This window comes from Lucilia sericata, unplaced genomic scaffold (assembly GCF_015586225.1).
Source record: "Lucilia sericata isolate MDLA Ls3-8-SP2 unplaced genomic scaffold, ASM1558622v1 Contig000289F_arrow, whole genome shotgun sequence".
Classification (NCBI taxonomy): domain Eukaryota; kingdom Metazoa; phylum Arthropoda; class Insecta; order Diptera; family Calliphoridae; genus Lucilia; species Lucilia sericata.
The window spans coordinates 174,776-196,600 of NW_023994314.1; the positions used below are offsets into that span (position 1 = coordinate 174,776).

Here is a 21,825-nt window from a genome sequence, read left to right on the forward strand (position 1 = left end):
TTTGGTCCCGATATTATTATTTGTTAATGTAAAAGTAAGCCACGCATACTTTCGATTGGGGCTACAAAGTTTAATACATTTCAGTTTAATCGCTTAATAAAGATTTCCTGAATAGCAAGGACTTTTTTCTCTATGGTATGTCCAAAAACGGCTTCGCTTAATAAATATTCCTTAAATAGACGGCCTACTGCCGGACGCAAGGATTTGCCGCTCTATAATACGCCCAAACCCGGCTTGGTAAAGATTTCTTAAATAGCCGGCATAAGGCCGAACGCTCTTGTTACATGGAGAGTGTATTCTTAGCGAAGCCGGTGTCCAATATACCTCAAGGGAGGAAATTCTTGAAATTCTTCTATATTTTTTATTTTTATGTGATAAAAGTAAATCCTCATATTTAAATTTTGAGGAATTATTTCATAATGAAATAACTTCCCATTTTAAGTGTGAAACAATTCCCCAAAAGCGAATTAAGTCTCCAAATATCGTGGTTTTTGCTTTCTGAACAAATTTTTAGGAAGATATTTCATTTTTGTTTTGGGGAGTTATTTCATGACGCCATGGGAGCTATATGAAATTTTTAATTGATTCTAATTTAACCATGTTAAACTCCATCTTCTTTATTTATGGACCGATTTTTCTGATTTGCGATCTTCTCGAAAGAATGTCTGATAGAATTATTGAAGATTCGGTTTACACTGATATCTTGGGACTTTTGGAAACTGATTTCAACATACTTACGGATAGAGAGACGGACTACCTATAAAGACTCTGAATTAAAAACGGAATGACAAATGACAAGGTGAAGGGTATAAATACGGTCAGAGTTGTCTAAAACAAAAACTACTGATGTAATTGTCTGAGACCAGTTAATAAATATGTACTCCCCGAGGATATAAACGTTTTGTATCTCAGTCGCTTAACTACTAGTTATGATTGCGATCTTCTCGAAAGAATGTCTGATAGAATAATTGAAGATTCGAGTCTCGCTGCAATCTAAAAACTGATTTCAACATACGTAAGGACAGAGAGACGGACTATCTATAAAGACTCGGACTTACAAACGGAATGACAAATGACCTTCTCACGAAGGTAAAAGATATAAATACGGTCTGAGTTGTCAAAAATAATATCTATTGATGCAATCCGATATAATAATAATACTTTTTAGTCAGATAACTGTCTAAGACCCAGTTAATAAATATGTACTCCCTGAGGATAAAAACGTCTCAGTCGTTTAAATACTAGTCATAATGTCTATGGAGGTTTAAACACACTAAACGTTGTCATTGTATCCATTGATATTATGACACTGTTAAAAATGTTATATCATGAAATATTTGATTAATATTACAGTAACACATATTCTTTTCCAGATTATACCTAATTCCCAGCTACCATTTGGAAGATTGTTGGATGATTAATCAGTAAACTGAGTAATTTTTGACTCCTTTTGATGACCTAAAAGTGATTAATAAGTTGAGCGCTTCAAAAATGATTCGAAAATGATCCCGATATATGATTGAAAACTGAATATTTGAAAAACAATAACAAAATGTATAGCAGTCATAAATTGATCATTCTGGTGTTTAAAATATAATGGTTTTAAAAACTTATTTTGTGGTCATATTTCAAGCAGTTGGAAGATCTAAAATTGTTCCTTATGTAATTGTTTTTGTTTGTAATGAATTAGCAACACTTACACTTAAGAATGAGTCGAAACTGATTAGAAATGGGGCTCAGAAAAGACTCTTTTGGAAGAGTTAGCAAAACATTTTGTGTGGCCTAAAATGAGTTGATATGAGTTGTATTTGAATTTGTGTGATATTTATAAAGTCGATTTTCTGTCAAGGAAATTGAAATTATATTATGCTTTAATTATAATAATTTTATATGTTTAATGATCTTCTACGGAAGATAGTTGGGCGACTAATCACTAAACTAAGTCTAAATAATTCCAATTAATGTTTAAAATCTGATTTGTTTGAAAAACAAGAACAAAATGTATACCAATCAAAATTTAAATTTAAAAAACTGTTTTCTGTTGTATTATATTACTCAGAAAAGACTCAAAACTGACTATAATATGATTCGGAAATAACTCAAAAACGACCAGTTATTTGGCTCATTAATGACTCAAAAAAGATTAAAAAATAAGTCATAATTGATCAGAAGTGGGGCTCATTATTGACACATTTAGAAGAGTCGCGGGTAGGGTACCATTTTCTCCCAACGAATGTATCATTTATGATCAGAAAATGAGCGCATATATGATCATTTTAATCGTGCAGAAGAGTCATAAATGACTCGAATGTGGTCAAAATTTTCAAAAAATGCTAGCTGGGTTACTTCTAACTTTGGCATATGTTAAGTTTTGGATTCCCTTAAAAAAGTGTAGTGGACAACAACCAGTCTTCGGCCCAGCGCAGAGGTTTAAAACCAGCGAACCCTTTTTTTAGATACATGGAAGTTATAAGTGATTCTTATAGATTTCTTCGCTCAATAAAGTTCGCATAAACTATAGAGAAATAAAGGAATAACTATTTACTTTATTCTGCCATATATCGATTTCGTGAAGATAAACTAATGAATCTGAAAATTCGACTAAAATCAAGATCGCATCCACTCTATGACTCTGTAGTCGCCTCAGACTTAATTTTTTTAATTTTCGAACATTTTCGAGGACTTTCAGAAATCTAATGTACGAATTTTAGAAAATTTTGCACCGGTTAATAAATTCAATACGCCCTTGACCATCTAATACATGTTTACTGGAAATTAGATCAAATTGTACTCACAAAGCTTGAGGGTTTGACACTTACCTGAAAATGAAAAAAAAAATAATAAGTTAAAGTCGGCTAATATTTAATATAGGTGTGTAGGAATAACAATATTATTTTTCCTTGATAGATTTTCAGATATAAAAAAATAAATTTTAAAACCGGCTTTCTTAAATTAAAAGGTTTTAAATTTTTTAAAAAACTTTTCAATCTACACTCCTATACAAAATAAATGAACAACGTCATCATCAATAGCAACATCATCATTATCATTATCTTAAACTTAACTATCAACTTAAATCAAATTGGAAAACCAGTTGCATTTCCAAAAACAGCTGCATCAACATGCCAGGGCACTTTAACATTAAAATCACACTCCTCTACCTTAGGAAACATAAAAGACAACAATTTGTGAAACAATGGTGAAAAAAAGAAGATAATCACTGCTTACTAATAAAGGTTATTAATGGTTAAAAAAAGGAAGAATAAGAGAGATACGAGAGAAATAAAAGAGCAATATTAAATGAAATACCACAAACAGTAAAAGAAATACATAATTAATTTGAAAAGAAACGAATTAATTAAAATAGACTCAAAAATGCTAAATATTTTCCAACACTGTTCTATTCAAATTCATACACAAACACACACACGCTACTTTTGTAAGAACGCAAAAGGTAAATGAATTTCAGAAATAATACTTTGCTAAAAAATAAGAGAACTCCAAGTAACAGTACAAATAAACTCTGAGGAGAGTCTACAGGGAGAGATACATTTTAAAAACGATCGAATCCAATAAAAAAAAAAATAAGTGAGAGTCTGATCAAGTATAAACAAAATACTTTTGCGCATTAGTTTTATTCTGTTGTTTATTTTCCTCTACAAATTCGTATTTCATTTATTTAGAATCGAAACAAGAAGAAAATGTAATAGAATGAAGAGAAAAAAAATACTTAAATGAATCTTAATATTTAACAAAAATCAAAAAAATCAAAGTACAGTAGTTTTCCGATTTAACGACCATTCAATTCTACGAACATCGCATTTAACGAACAAGCTAATTTTTCCTATTGACTACCTTAAATAACGAATAAAACTTGTTTTTTGTACTCTGTTTAACGAACTAATAAAAATATTATTATTTAAATGAAGATAAAATGACATTTATCAAAAATAACAAATAACCTAAGTTGTAGCGGTGCTTTTATACCCAAAACTGTAACACATTCTGGGTTCTTATTAAATTTTAGTTCGATGTAGCTATGTCCGTCCGTCCTTCAGATAATGACTTTAACGCTCATTACTCGCTTAACAATACGATTAAATTCGATTCAAACATGTTCTATACTAACCGAAATCTCTAACAAATTTTATGGGAATCGGTCCATAATTGACCTTACCCTCCATATCAGGCCCCTTAAGAAAATTACTTCAACGCTCATTACTCGCTTAAAAATACGAGTATAGCGATGAACTTCGAGAAATAACTTTAACGCTCATGACTGAATTAAAAATACAGCGATGAAATTCGACACAAATATGGTTTGAAGGTGGGTATAAAAGATCCGGAACTTTGTGTTTTGTGCTATTTTTATAAAAAAAAGAATTAATTTTTATAAAATACCTATTTTTAATTATTTTCCTACCAAAAACCCATGTTTTAGTTAGTACTGCATATAACGAACTTTTCAATTTTACGAACAGGCCTGACAACATATGGGTTCGTTAAATCGGAAAACTACTGTAAAAACAAAAATAATAAAAATGAAAATAAAAAAGTGATTGAAAAGGTGAATAAAAGGTTTGTTGTAGTGTTTGAGATGGGTGAACTTTAAATGAAAAGCGGGCCAACAGAAAAAATATAGATAATGATCAAGAGCAAAAAAGGAACTACTAAAATATCTATTCACTACCACAACACCTGAAGATACATGATTGTTTTTTTTTTAATTTTGTGTGAAGGTCGTTCAAGAACAGCTGTGAGTTGCGATAACATCGCTACCTAGCAGGTTACGCCAGCGATAAATACCATTTAGATATAAGTGAACGATTTTTGGAGAATTGGCCAAAAGTGGAAATAATTTACACGTAATAGATCAAGTACTTTAGCTGTAGATTACAATTTCATTGTAATATATCACCAAAAGTACTTGATCATGAATTTCTAGTGTGAATGATAAAGATAATAACCATGCACATATAAATACAAATGTCTCATTCATGAAGAGTTGTTACATCCAATCAAATGTACTCCATAAAATTGCTAACATTGGATTTAATTGGGAGAACCTCAGGATTCGAATTCAAAGTAATATGATCTCCCAACAACATTTAAGTCGTTTCCTTTTACCGACATTCCATTGTCAATGCACCGAACGGATTGGGTCTTTGTTCAGATTAAACGTATCCATAGCGAAACTTATATCGCTGCAAATGTGGAACCACACGAACACTGCAACTGCGCTTAGGGATGGCACGGTTGTGGTTGTTTCGAATGAACAGATTCCGGATAGTCTGATATCTTTCAGAGAGTATCGTAAAAATGTAAAACCCTAATGAAATGATTACATTGCGCGACATTGTCCCATATTTGACCACTGTTTTGGTAGATATAATCATATTAAAAATATGTGTTAGGGAGGTTTCAACGGTCAATAGTAGTTCATTTTAATAGCACCTGCCCCATAGATACATGTTATCTTAATGGACTTTCATTACCTCGATATTATTGCAGTTTTGCATTAAAGAGATGGTACTAGAGCAACATATGCCTTAAACTTTCATAACTAACCATACTTCTGATCGGGTACTACGAGTACATGTATTCGTTCTGTAAAAGTTATCTTCTGGTTCTGGAGGATCACGTGGAGATTGTGGTTTAAAGCCAAATCGCGGTAAGGAAAAGTATGTTAAAGTTCAAGACTAGTAATATACATATTTGGAACACCAAATATGTTAAGATGTGGTATTCCTAAACAATGGGAGAGATGTGTACTAGCGTTAACATAGTTCAAAGCTTGAACGATCACCTACACTCGCGGTGTGTGGAACCGTTAAGTAATTTGTTGACTCAATTGAACCGGGAGTAATGTGTGTGCATTGGTGACATTGAGTGTTATCCACCTAGAATGGATTCTATTCACTTTTGCCTCTTGTATTGTTGACTCTGCGAGATCCGTAGAGTCCGTAGGATCACGCACGAAGACTGACACTTCAGTGTTATCGGCATGTCATTCTACAGTTCCAAAACTAAACTAAAAATAAGTATTTGTTGCACATTATTTGAGAACAGGACCCCATGGATCTGATAGTCACTAGAAATTTGAAAATCACTTTTTAATGAAGAGAAATTACCGAAAAGAGAACTTTTTAGCCCATAAAAGTCAAACTCTGCAGTGCTTGAGTTGTTGAGAACTATGTTCTCATCGCGATTTTTTACTGGTAATCCAATCTTACGACAATTTGGGATGTTTCACCTAAGTAAAGATCTGTCTTTAGCGTTTGCTTGAACTGTAATGAATACTTTGCAGATCGAGAACAATTTTTGAAATATGGAAGTAGATCAACTAAGACCAGATTTGCTGAACATGAATGGATTAGATGGCATGATCAGGAGACCGACTGTTTGTGCTTCTTTCACACCGGTCACAATTTTTGTACATGGTTCTGAAGGCAAGTATGAATATCAAGTACTCGTTCTATCTAATCTCTGACCATTGCTGCCCCGTTGCTGAAAAAGTATCACTTCCGTTTACAACCACGCAGATTGGCCGGCCTCTGTTGATTCGTCAACAGCATCTAGAGGTGTAATAAGTAGATTGATGTACGAATTCTTCAAATAAGCCAAAGACTTGTTATTACTCACAGAAAACACACTGTTTTAATTTTCTTAGGAACAGAGTAAACCCTGAACATATCCAGACAAGGAAGGAAATTTCAATGGTATCACTTGTATAAGACAACTTACATCCATCACCATTCAACCCAACACACTTCTTATTTACCGAAACATTCATTGAGAAAAATGGGTTAGGGTCGCATACCACTTACATTCACCCGTATCATATACACTTGTACCCATCTCATTTCCAACACTTAGTCCCACATTCACTCCTCTGCGGAGTATATGTTGTCACGGCAACAGTACCGAACTTATCCAGACTTCTTTTAACCAACATTATCTTTCTGCGAGTTTGGGTTTAAACCACAGACAAGACGTGCACACCGAAGGGACCTCTCCAATAACTGGAACAAGACTAAGTCACAAACTCTGCCATGTGGGCTGCCGGTTCCCGCGTAATTGAATGTAATGCGCCCTGAATCGACCATAGGTCAAATTATTCCAAGTAAAGACCGATAATACATTTGAGAACACCAGTTTATAGTCCCGGAAAACTAAAGGTATTGGTAGCACATCTTTCAAAATATCTATTACGCAGTGTTCCAAGTTATTTCCAATTCACCGAAATTTAAAGGTTAAGGAAATAGAAATATCTCTAGTGAATCGATCACCATTAATAGTATAGGAAATCATCTATGGCTTTTCTAGCTCCAAATCGCAAAAAAGTATATATATTTTTATTTGAAAAAATAAACACAAATATTTTGCTTCTTATAAGAAATGTAAACATTGAAGTCGTAGTATTTGGATGATAATGAGGCAAAACCACGCTGTAAAATTTTCTAGAAATGGGGCCGCTAAAAATGAATACCTTTTCATGTGGAATGTATTTTATAAAATGAAAAAAATGTGAGAGTAAATCAGTATATGGGTTAAGACACGCATACATATACACAAATCAAAAATGGGGAGCTACATGAGTGTCTGAACTGGGTTCTCTTATTAACAGAGAGTTTGTTTAGAAATGTGAGGCAGGCCTTTTAATAAATAGTTGGGGCTGTTTTTTTCGTATTGCTCTTCGTTATATGATTCGTTTTCGTCTGTTTTCATAGCTTTTCATCGGATGTATGGGTTGAGCGTTACTAATACGAATTGTTGGGCAATGTTCGGCTAAATATTATTGTTGTTGTTGTTGCTGTTTGTGGAAGAAGAAATTGAAAACATTTAATATGGACTCAAGAGAACGAGTGTGTGTGTGTGTATGAGTAAAATGTGAGTATGAGTGTGCGTATGTGTATAAAGATTGTATTGGTATTTTAACCACTAAATCGTATAGCTGGTAAATAGCAACGAATCAGTTGTCAGTTCGCATCCAACTTGTAAGCAGGTAGAGACCGTATATAATGTTTTAAGCTTAAAAGCCACGAGGTCGTTTGTTACTCAAAAAAAATTTTTTTACAAAAATCTGGATTAATTCAACTACAAAAATTAAACGGTTTATAAACAAATATTACGAAATATTTTTCAAATTGGAATTGTTTTTCTTTTAATTTGGTTTATAAAATAATTTATAAATAAAGTATTTTATATACTTTTGACTAAATAAAGTGCTATAGTTGATGATAATTATTTGATGGTGGGTTAAGAGGTGTGGTGGTGTTGAGATATTTTCAAAAAAGCTTTTATTTTCTTTCTTGCTTTTTTTTTTTTTTTTTTTTTGAACTCAACTGATCAATTTTTGTATACATATGAATATTATGGGGATCGTAGGCAAATGCCAATATAAAAATGAAAACTAAAAAAAAAAAAAATAAATGAAAATAAGGCTAAACGATCTTTTTAATCGCTCAATATAAAAAAATTTAAAGAATAACGAAGTCATAAAAGAATGAAATTAAATAAAATACAACGAAATATGTATAAAAACAGACCTAAAAAGAGAAAATAAAAACAAAAAATATCAAATCAAAATATTCATGCTCATATATTTTTTGTACAATTTTCAACATTTTTTTTTTATATTAATTTCTTTAAACAAACATAAATTTTGGGTATAGAATTAAATAACAACAAAAGAAAACTAAAAAATTCTTTACAAAAAAAATTATAGTGATTTTAATAAAAATTTAATAAAATTCCATTTTAATATAAAAAAAGAAGAAATGATCATATACATTTTTTTTGCTGGCTCGTCTGTCTCAAGCAATCAACCTTAACTTTATGATAAATTTAAAAAAAAAAAAATAATAATAAAGAAGAGAGCATAAATATGATCACTGAAGAGAGTGCACATTGGTTTTTTTTACAGATTTTGTTTTAATTTTATTTTACTTGTTTTGTATACACTTTTTACTATCACTAAAAATTTACAACAATAATAACAAAAACAACAATATCGGGTATTTAAATAATAAAAAAATAAATAAATAATAAAAAAGTCAACAAGTTTAATTCGCTACAATTTTATTTTATTTTTGTTTTGTGTGTTTGTGTTATTTTTTATATAATTTTTGATTTCTTTCCTTGTCATTTCATTCGTTCGTTCGTTTGTTTCTTTTGAAAATACAAAAAAAAAATGTGTTCTAAATAAATAAAAATATAATTTTAATCAAAAAAATATAATATAATTAAAAAAATGAACTTAATATATAATATAACAACAAATATATGCGCAATAAATGCTTTAAATTTATAAAAAATATTGAAATTTTAAAATTTATAATAAAAAAAAACTTTTTTAATGACGTAAATAAATCTACAAAATTTAAAAAATTTAAAAGAACAACAAAATCAAAACAATTAAAAACTAAAATTTGCAATAAGATAATTAAAAAAAATTTTAAACAAAACAGAAACAACGGAAAATTGCAAACAAATTGGAACCTTTAGAAGAACAAGCTAAATCCTTTGTGCGGTAAATAAATTCAAAATATCGAGAGTAAATTAAAAAACGTTAAAATATTTATATTTTTAATGTATTTGATTAACAAAACATTTTGAGGTTTATCTGAACCTATACTAAAAGAAAAAAAGCTAAGCATACAAAAAATAGGAACAATAAAAAATTTATCGGGAAAATGTGTGATAAGTCCACAACTTTCTAATTGTAATTTAAATTCTGTAATACAAATGAAAATTTCTGAAATACAATTGAAAATGGTGTAGTAGAAACCATGAATATAACCTGTTCTTATTTTTTTAGATTGGCATTGAGACCAACGATTTCTGTTCAAAAATGTCACCATCGGAAATGGTTCTGTAGAAGCTTGATTAATCGTTTTGCGGATCAATTCAAGCAATATTTATTGCTTTAAATTATTATCGCCGGAACTATAAGTTCTATGAAATTTTTAGAGCACAATATTTTTAATTTTTTATGATTTTAAATCGGTTTTCGAAAGATATTCATAATTCTAGATATAGGTTTTTATAGAATTTTTATGATATCTCCATTATAAATTAAACAATTTTGCCGATTTAGTTTAGTTAGTTTGAAAGCAGATTCAATGTTAAATCAAATACGAGTAAATATACATTGGCCTCCATCGGGCCAATCTACAATAAAAATAAGTAGTCATGTATTCAAATCATAAAATCTGATTCGATCTGCGGCTAACTACGAAAATTAAATTTTTTTTTTTTATATTTATTTATATTGGGTTATCTTTTCTGAGTGAAAACGATGTGTTATCAAAGTGACAACGCTATGTTGACAAATAGAACATTGCGTTGTTCGAAATGATAACAATGCGTTGTTGCAATGAAAACGATGCGTTGTAATAACGACAACGGTGGTTGTCAAAATGATAACTGGGTGTTATTTAAATTTTATACACATCTGTTGTCTAAATGTTAACAATCGTGGTAAGATCACTTTTGACAACGGATTGTTTCAATTTTGTTACTTTTCTATCGGTTTTTCCCTCTGGCAGCCTGTTTCAAAACATGACAGATGTTTATATTCAAGATATGGATCACCAGTATAACTGGGACTTTCAGAAAATACAAATATCCTAAATTCATTCATATAGATTTATCATATCTCAAATATGTCTAAAAATTAAATTTCAATTTAGGTGAGAAACATATTAACCTCTACTATCTGAATTTGCATTAATTTTTCAAATCTCTTGATTTGAAACGACTTTTTTTTTTGATTCTGTCATAAATGATGGATACATTCTGAAGTCGAAAGTCGATTTTGTAGGAGCAAAAAGTTAAATCCGATAATATATATCAATAAATTTGCGTCAAAATGACTGATATCACGAAAGCAATTCAACCGATTTTCAATATGTACATATTTTGACGGATCAGAATAACTGTTGCCGCCAGAAAATGCAGGCGGACATCGCTTTAAATATTTGCATACATATATTCTGAAGCCAATTAGTCAAGAAATTTGCATCGAATGACTGATATTAACAATTCAACCGATTTAAAATACAAATTTTAACCGATTCCTGTTCTTCATTATCAAATTGATTTTTCTTACAAATTTACATCATAGATGTGATAAATCAACATCTGAATAATCTGCAATAGAAAACATACACAGAAAAAATTATCGGTAGTTTATTTTCAATTAACATGTTTTTCTCTTTCTTTAATTTTAATTTAAACAATTTTTTATTTGTCTTGATTATCTTATTGTTTAAAACCTAAGTTTACAAATTTGATTAAATTTTTAATTGATTGAAAAAAATTTTCTGGCCAACTTTTCTATTTTAGCTTTTTTTAAGTATTTTATTTTGATTTCTTATGCTAACAATGTTTATAATTCTTAAATAGTCAATAAGATTTTAGGCATATAATATTCAAGTTCCTTGACAATTTATAAAACACTTCATATGTTCAAATTTGATAATAAAGTGATATTTTTTGTAAATGCTCAACGCATTGTTTAAGGGTAAAGTATTCCTTTAAAACAAACAAATTCATTTGATTAATAAATTAATAAAAAATTAGATATTATTTTTATTAAATATTTAATTTATACAATTAATGAATTAATCAATTTTAAATTTTGTCTCAATTATCGATATTAATTATTCTGATTAATTATTTGAAAAAAGTATGTTTTTTTAATTTTTTTACAAATTTGATAATTGATATCATCATTTTGGTGATAGGTGCAAAACTTGCTTGATACAATTATTTTGATAATTGAAACATATTTTCAGTTTTTTCTGTGTAGTACTCCGATATGTTTTGCAGAAAAACTGTAGAAGCAACAAACTAGTGCCATGGAACCGGTTCCTAGAATAATCTTTAGAATCGCAATAGTATTCCAGGTATAAAGTTCACTATAATAATGGTGCTAGATTCGGTTTTAGGACGACAAAACATGTATGTGGGTAATCGGCAACACCAGTAGCTGTTCAGTAGTGAGCGCCAGAGAATCTTAAGTCCTTCTCTAGAATTAGTTATTTGAATTCAATTTCTCATATGGAATCAATTTCTCATATCAGGCTCTGGAACTAATGAGTACATCAATAGTTCCAATGCTGCAGTTCAAAAATATGAAGTGGATCTGTTCTAAAACTACATATTTTAGAACAAGTTCTATTTAATTGGGAAGCTAGTTATTAAAAAAACTTTAGAACCCAATTAGGTATCTTAATATTTTAGGTTTCCAATAATACTTACCAGATAAAATGCAAAAAACCTCACATTTTCTCTTTATGAAGTAAATATGGCGAGCTTTTTTAAGCTTTTTTCAAGCTTTACTTTATTTAAATTAATTTTAGTTAGTTTTGTTTATAACATATGTATATGATTAATTTTGATATAATTTCAAAGAACAATCTCTAGATCTTCAGGATTTTTAAAATTTATTCGAAAATCAAACTTGTATTTAAACTTTCTTAAAAGCTTAAAAAAATAATATTTATGTTATAAAATATCCCATTTCAAATTTAAACATTTTGAAAATATAAAACAGGATCGAAAATTTTAACTGCTGGTTCGAAAATTCAAAAGCTTGTTATTAATAAAATTAAGAAGATAGATATTTTTATTTCTTTTAAATCTCTCGGAAATTATATATATTTCAAAAAAACTCAAGTCACGTAATTTGAATAATAAATCCAAAAATTTAATGCAATTTTCAAATGTCCACCTACAAAAATTTCTAAAAAAAGAACTAAAATCTATAAAAATAAATATTTCTGCTAAATATACCTATCAAAAAGAATCACAAAATTTTACGCAAACCATACTAAAAATAATCAAAGAAAATATATAAAAAACTATATGAGAAGAAAACTAAGAGCATAAAAAATTAGAATTTTTATACGTAACAAATAATTAATAGAAAAACGCACAAAAACACAGAAACTAATCATAAATAATAGTGATAAAGAAAAATTAGAAAAGAAACCCCGAAAAAATCCATACTAAATATTACGTCAAAATAAAGTACGCAAAAAATTCAAAAAAAAAAAAAAACGAAACAAAGTGGTAAATAAAATAGACAACATAATAATTCTACGTTCACTCACACACACACACACACGAAAATAGGCACAAACACTTGCCCATATATGCCAATATACAAAACACTAATCACATGTAGTGCCCCTCTCTCACGATCACTCACGCCCGTTCCGATCACATGTGAACCGAGTATTTTTTGAGAATTTGTGAAAACAAATTAAAATAAATATATTAAAATTATGATTAAAAATTATTAAATTTTTTTGTTTAATAAAAATTAATCATTAACAATAAAATATTTATTTTATTCTCTTTATTTCAGTAGAATTATTTAAATTTAAAAAATAATATAGAAAAAAGTAAAAGAAAATTAAAAAAAAAAAAACAAATCAAAAATATTAAGATCAATAACATCATCATATTTATTATTTGAATCAATCAACAGTGGTAGTGGTTTTATTGTAGTGTTCCCCCCAAAATCAAATAAAAAAAAGTAATAATTAAATAAATAAAATAAAAACAGAAATATCAACTAATAAAACGAGAGTGAAAGAAAATTGAAAAGAGAAAATACAGCAGCAGGCGTTTATTGAATTTTTATTATAATTTAAAGAAATACTTTTTTAAAACGGGTAAGTTAAACATTTTTATTAATTTTTTATTTTTTTAACATTCTAAATTTCCAAAAAATATTTTAATTTATTAATATAAGTGACATAAATTTAAGGAAAAAATGTAAGAAAGGTAATTATTAAGTTTAACTCCGCATAACATACCGAAGGCGTTCATTACCGATAGTACGATCTCAAAATTCAAGATATTTAACAAAACGTTGGAACAAATCTTCCATTTACCCCAAATTTACTTTAATTGGTTTAGGCCACAAGCCTGACCGACTTTAAGAGATAACTACGATCATGCACGAGTTGTTCTTTAACTCAGACCTTATTTGCAAATTTTTATTTTAACAGAAACAGATATTTTTATACCTTCCAAAATAAAAGACCATAGTGCATTATGAAATCTGTTAAATATTTCTTATAGAACTTCATTGATATTGATATTTTTTGCTAAACTTCTAGTTTAGATTAAAATCATTTTTTATATAGGTTTTAGGTCCAACATGGCTCAAATATTACAGTTAACACTAACCTTTACAACGATTTTACATTTGTATAGAGGACTAGGTGTAATCGTGGACCGATATTTTCCATTATCAAAACCGAAAAGAACTATAAAATATTTGTAGAAATTTTCATATCTCTATGTAGCTCCTTCCGTTCGGATAGGAAAATGAACAAAGTTATCTAAGAATCTAATAAGGACTTTCGTGAGTCTATGACCAATATACATATATGTATGTGTTATATATGAAATGATAAAAGCAGTATTTGTCACAACTTTTATGGTGGAGGCCAACAAAAAAGTCAAAAATCTTTTCCAGATATCGTGTCATGAAGTTTGAAAAAACCCTGTTTTTGGACATATTTGAGTCGTTAATACCAATCTGTCGACTTTGAAATAGTTATAAAAACTCTTATATCTTCTTCTTTCTTCATAAAATTAGAGCGGAATGAAGTGAAAAATTACTTAAGTTTTTGAAAATTTAGGGTGATTCCAAGTTTTAGGTTAAGATATCTAGAAGAACTAAGGAAATATGGCAGAGATTTAATTTGTATTTTAAAGCCGAAAGTTAGGACTTTCAGACAAATTTTATAAATAAATCTGTCTTCACTCTGTTATAGATTCTCAAATGTGGCTAAAAACGGGGTCTTTAAACTTCATGACCTAATATCTGGAAAACCTGATGTAATGGATAAATTCAGCGCTGCTCAATCCTTTAGAAAAGTTTACTTTGGTCTTTGGATTAAAAATTTGTTAGTCTGTGTTATCTTCAGCAGCAGACTTAATACGTTATTTCAAAATAAATCTTTAAAATATTAAAATAATAGACCCGGATATTTTAAACATTGAATCCTAACCGCTTTAAACAACTTTTATTAATAATGAATGTATTAGAAATGCTCGAAAACCAGTCTAGATCAAGTACTAGTAATCAAAAAAACTATTTAAAAAGCTCGATCTCTTTTTTATAAACCGCCAATCTTTTATCTATATAAATCGTTATTTTTTTGGTAATTATTAAAATATTAATGACTTTTAATATTTATTTCAAAATAAAATATTAATTTGTTTTTAATATGAATATTTTTAAAATTTTTACTCTCTCTCTCTCTCTGAATAGTGTTATTAATTGCTTCCAAATAGTTGGGTTTATCCCTAATTATACAAATATAAATTAGAAAAAAACAAGTTTATTTGTTGATAAGAATTTAAAATATAGGAAAAAATAAATAAAAATAAATAAACATTTGAAAAGAAAAAACAAGGCTAATATCAGTTTTAGCTGTAGTTACTTAGAACGAATTGATAATACTCTACTTTAATGAATGAGTATTAAAAATAAGAGACTTAAACTGAGCAGACATGTTAACATGATCGGCACCGATTAAATCATAAAAAAAATGGTTTTCCAATAAATCCAGTTAATCACAAATCTAAAAATTCTCAAATCATTGTAGGGTCCTCATTAAATGCGTAAATGCAATGTTTTTAAACCTCAACTTTAAAACTTAAAATGACATATTTATGTTTGTAGTTTTTTCATTGTATGTTATTTTAAAATGTTTTTTTTTATTTTTTAAATAATTAAAAAAAGTTGGACATTTTTTTTTATTCAAAATCAGTTTTGTTTTTTTTTAGAAAAAAGTTGCTAAAACTGTTTTTTTTTTTAATTTTCTAAAATTTTATAAACTATTTTTTCTATAGATTTTTTTAGAAAATTCTTTTTCGAAAATATTATCAAAAGAGAGAAAAATGTTCTAAAAATGGAGATTTTGTAAAAATTCTTTTAAAACTAATTTAAACATAAAGATTTTTATACCCACCATCACGTTTGTAGCACATCGAAATATTGGTCTAAGACCCACAAAAGGTTATATATTCTGGATCCTTTCTAATACGTTCTAGCCATGTCCGTCCGTTTGTCTGTTGAAAACACAATAGAGTCCAAACGGTACAAGCTGGAGAGCTGAAATTTTGCTTACATATTTTTAGTTGATGTAGTTTGTTTGATGTTGAAAATGGACAATATCGGTTCACGATTTAACCTAGCCCCCATATAACGTCCCCTTCAGAAAATGACCAGTATAGCAACGAAATTCTACCTTAACAAGTTTTATGGGAATTTAAATCTCACCGCTCAATTTTATAATGATCGGACCATAACTGACCCTATCCTCCATATAAGGCCCCCGCAGAAAATAACTTTAAAGTTTATAACTTGCTATAAAATTCCAGTATAGCAACGAAATTCGACATATACATGTTTTATAGAAACTAAAATCTCTCTGTCAAATTTAATAAGGATCGGTCAATAATTTACCCTCCATACAAGGTCCCCTTCAAAAATGACTAAAACTCTCTTGTAACTGGCTTCAAAATGCCATTATTAGCGACGAAACTCTAAACGAAAAACTATAATCACCCCACCTAATTTTATAAGGATCGGACCTTGATCGTGTACCATAAAAGCTATTATTCCAAATTCCAATATAGTAACGAAATTCGACATAAATATGTTTTATCGGTAAAATTTAATAGGGATCGGTCTTAAAATTTAGAAAAGAAGAGCAAATTGTGGTAATAAATAACAAAAAGATCAATTCATATAGTATAGGTTGGGTCTATCTGGACCGATTCTCATAAAATTATGTACGGAGATTTTGGTTCATACAAAACTTGTTTATGTTGATTTTTAAAGTGTTAAAGAGTGTTCTGAAGAGGACTGTTTATGGAGATTAAGGTCAATGGACCGATCATCATACAATTTTTTAAATAGATTTTAGCTGGTATACAACTTGTATATGTTAAATTTCATTGCTATACTCGATATACAGTTATGACTGTTATAAACGTTTTTCGGGGGCTATCTGAAAACGTGGACCAATATTCTTCCTTTTCAATACCAAACAAACCTTACAGGAAATATTTGTGGAAACCTATAGAAAATATTTATGGAAAATTTCAACCCTTTAGCTCTTTTCACAGACAGACGGACGGACATACGGACATGGCTCGATCGTGTAAATAAATGTGAGGCCCTCCATCAAATGATCTAATAATCTTTGGTTCCAAATTCAAATACTAAAGAGGGAATAAAGCTGTATGCCTAAAATTTACTCTAAAATTCTCTGCCAATAGCAACAACCAAAACAGGGTAAAAGTAACCAATCATTTATATAACACTCTGTAAACTGTAATATTTTCTCCTCCTTAGACCCACAGTGACTTGACAATAATGCAAATTAAAAGCATATTATAAATGTATGCAGTTTTTAAGCTTTTATCAAATTATTGTATTGCAGAAATATTACGATCTAGTAGTAGAGACGTATCTCTTCAAAGACCGCAGACAAACATAAAAACCGACAGAGCGACAGCAAAGTATAGAAGAAAATATATAGAAAGACGTGTATGGAGAAAACATGGAATCAAATCTTATTATGCACATGAATGAAAATGAATGTATAGACAGACATAAGCGTACAATAATTATACGACAACTACATATTACGTTGTTGTCTGCTGCACAGTGTAACTGCAATATTGTTGTAATACATTGTTTTGACGCTACACGTGTAAAATATTTCTTTAAAAAAAAAAGTTGCCAATATTTACCTGACTGCCTTTTTTACGTAGTTACTTGTAAAATAAAATATATAAATATTTAAATTTTTAATTTCCATATGTATTTTTTTGCTCGCTTATTTTCTAAATACATTAAATAGAACGCATTTAATAATGTATGTATATTCAATGCATGTGTTCTATGGAGAGTAGAGAGATTGTTGTTTAATTAAGTAAAATAGAATAAAAAATATAAAAAAATATATTAATAAATTTTGAATAAATTAATAAAAAATCTACTCGTGTTATAATTAAATTGTATAATAAATATAAATTTTCTATATTTAATTCTCGGGAAAAAAAATAGCATAAAATTTCTATAACCAAATTTTGATTTTCATGTTGTTGCATTAACAAAAAAAAAAAATTAAGACATGCTATCATCCTATAGACCGGGTATTCTAAAATGAAATGAGAATTCTATTTTTTTTTATTTGCTGGCAACATGCAATAATTGTTCAATGGTGTAAAAAGCCACATAAAAATGTAAAGGTTTTTTTTATTGTTGTTGTAAAATTATTACCTTGAAAAGCCCGTTCGAACAATTAGTTGGAACAGACAAGAAGTAGGGTGTGTTATTCGTGGCTTGGTGGTAGCTTGACTTGGGTATAATAGGTATCTTTTTAAGCTACACTTGTGATTTTAATTATAAGTATTATGGTTTAAATTATAAGGTGAAAATGCTTCTAAAGATTTAAAATGCATTAATACCAAATTAAATTACATTTAATAAAATGGATTATGAAGGACCATATCATTGTGGCACGTAAGACCAGAAAACATGTTAATTTTTAGGCCCCTGTTAGTGTGAAGATGTAAGCTAGTATGTTTCAATATTATTACAACCACACATATACAAATAATTGTCCTTCCTTTATACTCTCGTTTGCCTCCTAAGAACCATTTGGTATATATGACAATATAAGGACTTTTAATCGCGCTTTTTGGTGAGTCACTTTCGACATTTCCCCAGATAGTACAATGTCCAGATTCCAAATCAATTACGTTGAGTCATGGTATAAGTTCTGAAGATTTTCTCAAAGAAGTCTGTCTGTTTCACAAGAATGAAACGAAAATTCCTGAGTACATTGAACTTTGTTTCCTGGACAAAATGATACCGGTTACCGACAAAGTTAAGTACTTAGGTGAAATTCTTCGATGAATTTTATAATGGACACTAAACTTAAATAATAGGATTTTCAAGACACTTCAGTGCTGGACGTTATATAGGAGAAGGGCCTTTGCCGAATATTCTCCTAGATGCTAGTTCTCTACTCGGTAATAATTGGCAATGGAAGAGCGAATGTATTTGCTTTGAAGGGAAAGAAATCGATGTAGTTAACCTGACGAATACAAAACCAGTCAATGCAATGAGAGATTAAAGAGAGAAATAAAAACATGGATGAGAGAATCCAACATAGAAAGAAAACCACATAGAAAGAGAGGAGAGCTAGAAGCCTCATCAGAATGAGAAAGTCCAAGCTTAGTATTAAATTAAACGAACGGATTAAAATGAATATGAAATATGCGGAGAGTATAGTGGAACTTGGGAATACTTTCATTGTCAGGCTTTCATCTAAATTAGATTCAGATATTTTCGAAGCGATGTTATAATATCTGCCCCAGGAACACTGATTGAAATTTCCAAAAAACTAGGTCCACGAGACTGAATTTCTGAAGATCATCAGAAAGATAAAGTCGAAGCTTAGTATTAAATTAGATGAACGGATTCAAACGAATATGGAACATGCGTAGAGAATAGTGGAAGTCTGGAACACTATCATTGTCAGGCTTTCATCTAAATTAGATTCAAATATTTTTGAAGCGATGTTATAATATTTGGAATATTATATGCTCCAGGAACACTGATTGAAATTTCCAAAGAACTAGGTCCCGAGACTGAATTTCTGAAGATCGAACGATGAAACCTTCATAGAGAGAGATCTTTTCTACCAACAGTTTCCATGATAGGAAGCGCTTCAATCTAACCAAAGTAGAAGTTCAGAGTCTAGATTGAAAGATGTTGAGAATATTTTTGTGGAATATTTCTCACATCTGTATCTATGCATTGAAAGGGAAACAGTGTAGCTTGACGTAAATCGAGAGAGCAAGTGATCGTTGCAATTCATCGCTCTGCAAATACTTATGCTGTTTCATCTCGGATTAATGAGCCTTAGCCTAAGACATCGTCGGTAGTCCGATGTTATTGGCCCTATAAATGTTCGACCGACTATATTGGAAAGTATGGTGGACACACTAGGTTCCCACCATATAAGGTTGGCTTCTGAAATTTATGATGTTCGATAGCATTCCTCCTCAATAAGATATTTATAAGCTTAATAGTGATATCTGAAAGAAAGCTCTCTAGGAAACTTGACCGAAGTTTGGAGAATCTGATAGAATGGAAGTTTGGAGAATGATAGAATTAGCAACATTATGAGCATTTTCCGAAAGAACTTAGAAAAGTAATGCTGAGTCGTTTTATAAAGGAAATTTCTGACAAACTCTTGGCGCTTAGTAACACATTCTGAAAATATATTTTTACGAATGTATTAAACACAAACAAATTAAAATATATTGATTTTTTTTATTTAGAGAAAAACAAATCTATATTTGTATAATTGATCAATATTTTTTTAATATTACCTTCAAAAAGCGGTTAAATGATAACGTCTTAGTAACTGTATCTGTCGCAGATATAAACATATGGCGATTAAAAATTATCACCACATGTAGATATAAACTACACACAGATATAAACATACCCACTGATATAAGATTAGACATGAATACATATGTAGCATATTTATCTACTAGATACAAAATACGAGACACTGGAAAATAGCTAAATAATATAATAAATGTTTTCAGACTATAAGTTATTTTTTTAAGCTATTGATGACAAACATCTCATTAAACCCTCCAAAAACCCAAAAGAGGAACAAAAAAAAAGAGTTAAATAAATATTTGTTGTATTATTATTATTTTTTTGTTTTTGTATTTATTTCATCTTTATTTGTTGCTGGTTTTTGTTGTCGGGTTTTTTCATTCACTTTTATTTTTTATTTTTGCTTTTTTCGGTAATACCACAACATTTTTTGTAGAGAGTCAAACACAGTTTATGGACAAATAAAAAAAAAAAAACAGAAAGAAGAAGAAAAAAACAATAAACATGAAAAAATTAAATAAGAGCAAAATTGTAGAATAAAATAGCAACAATATGACCACTGTGTACTTATAAAAACCATGCTGTTATATTTTATTAGTTTATTTTATTTTTTCATTCGCTCTCTTAATTTTTATACACCCTTTGCCACTACAGTGGGGAGGAGGGTATTATGCATTTCAGATGAGGTATGTAACATCTTATAATAATGGATTCAAAACATCTTAAAGTTCAATAATAGGTTAGCCGATTAAGAAATGTACTTCACTCTAACTGTACACCATTACGTGGTAATCTAATTGCAAATCAAAATTTTAAAAATAATTCGGATAGGGAGCGCATTAATTTCGGTTAAATCGGCCCACATGTACTCTATAAAAATATTCTTTTATGAAATACTTAACAATTTTGATTGTACAAATTATGCTGCAAATTTATAAAAGAATCAAACAAATTCGACCATATGCCCTACATAAGGACTCTTAATTATTTAATAACTGAAACATCATTATTATTAAAACAACATCGGTTCATAATCAAAATCGAATTCCATCGAGTCCGCACCCTAACAGCTCTATATAAATTCTTTTCACGCTAACAGACCTCTTATTAAACTTAAACTTTTGACAATCACTCTAAGAACTTCTGTAAAGAACATATCATTATAGGTCTTAGTCTGTATACAAGGTCCTCTGATAGTGTGTTAGAAAATTGAGCAGGTCCGACTATATTTTTTTCTTGATTACTAAATATTTATTTAAATTGTATTTTGTGTTTATGCTTATACATATTTGTAACGGACAAAACGATTTTATAGGAACATCTTGAAATGTCAGAATCATTTAGCCAATTAA

General features: G+C 29.3%; 2 protein-coding genes across 4 annotated transcripts in view; one reads left to right on the forward strand and one right to left on the reverse strand.

Moving 5' to 3' along the window:
- Window positions 1-21,825, reverse strand: part of LOC119603299 (ras-related C3 botulinum toxin substrate 1) — a 144,651-nt gene that overhangs the window by 77,190 nt on the left and 45,636 nt on the right. The gene's annotated exons all lie outside the window — the stretch shown is intronic.
- The window catches only part of LOC119603296 (forkhead box protein O), a 103,120-nt gene continuing 89,266 nt past the window's right edge, over window positions 7,972-21,825 (forward strand). The window contains exons 1-2 of one of the 3 annotated variants that reach the window (XM_037955289.1): window positions 7,972-8,254; window positions 13,382-13,688. The gene's annotated coding sequence lies outside the window, so the exon portion shown is untranslated. Of the gene's footprint in view, window positions 8,255-13,378; window positions 13,689-21,825 lie in introns of all 3 variants that reach the window. The other 2 variants (XM_037955288.1, XM_037955287.1) reach the window with 2 other exon arrangements.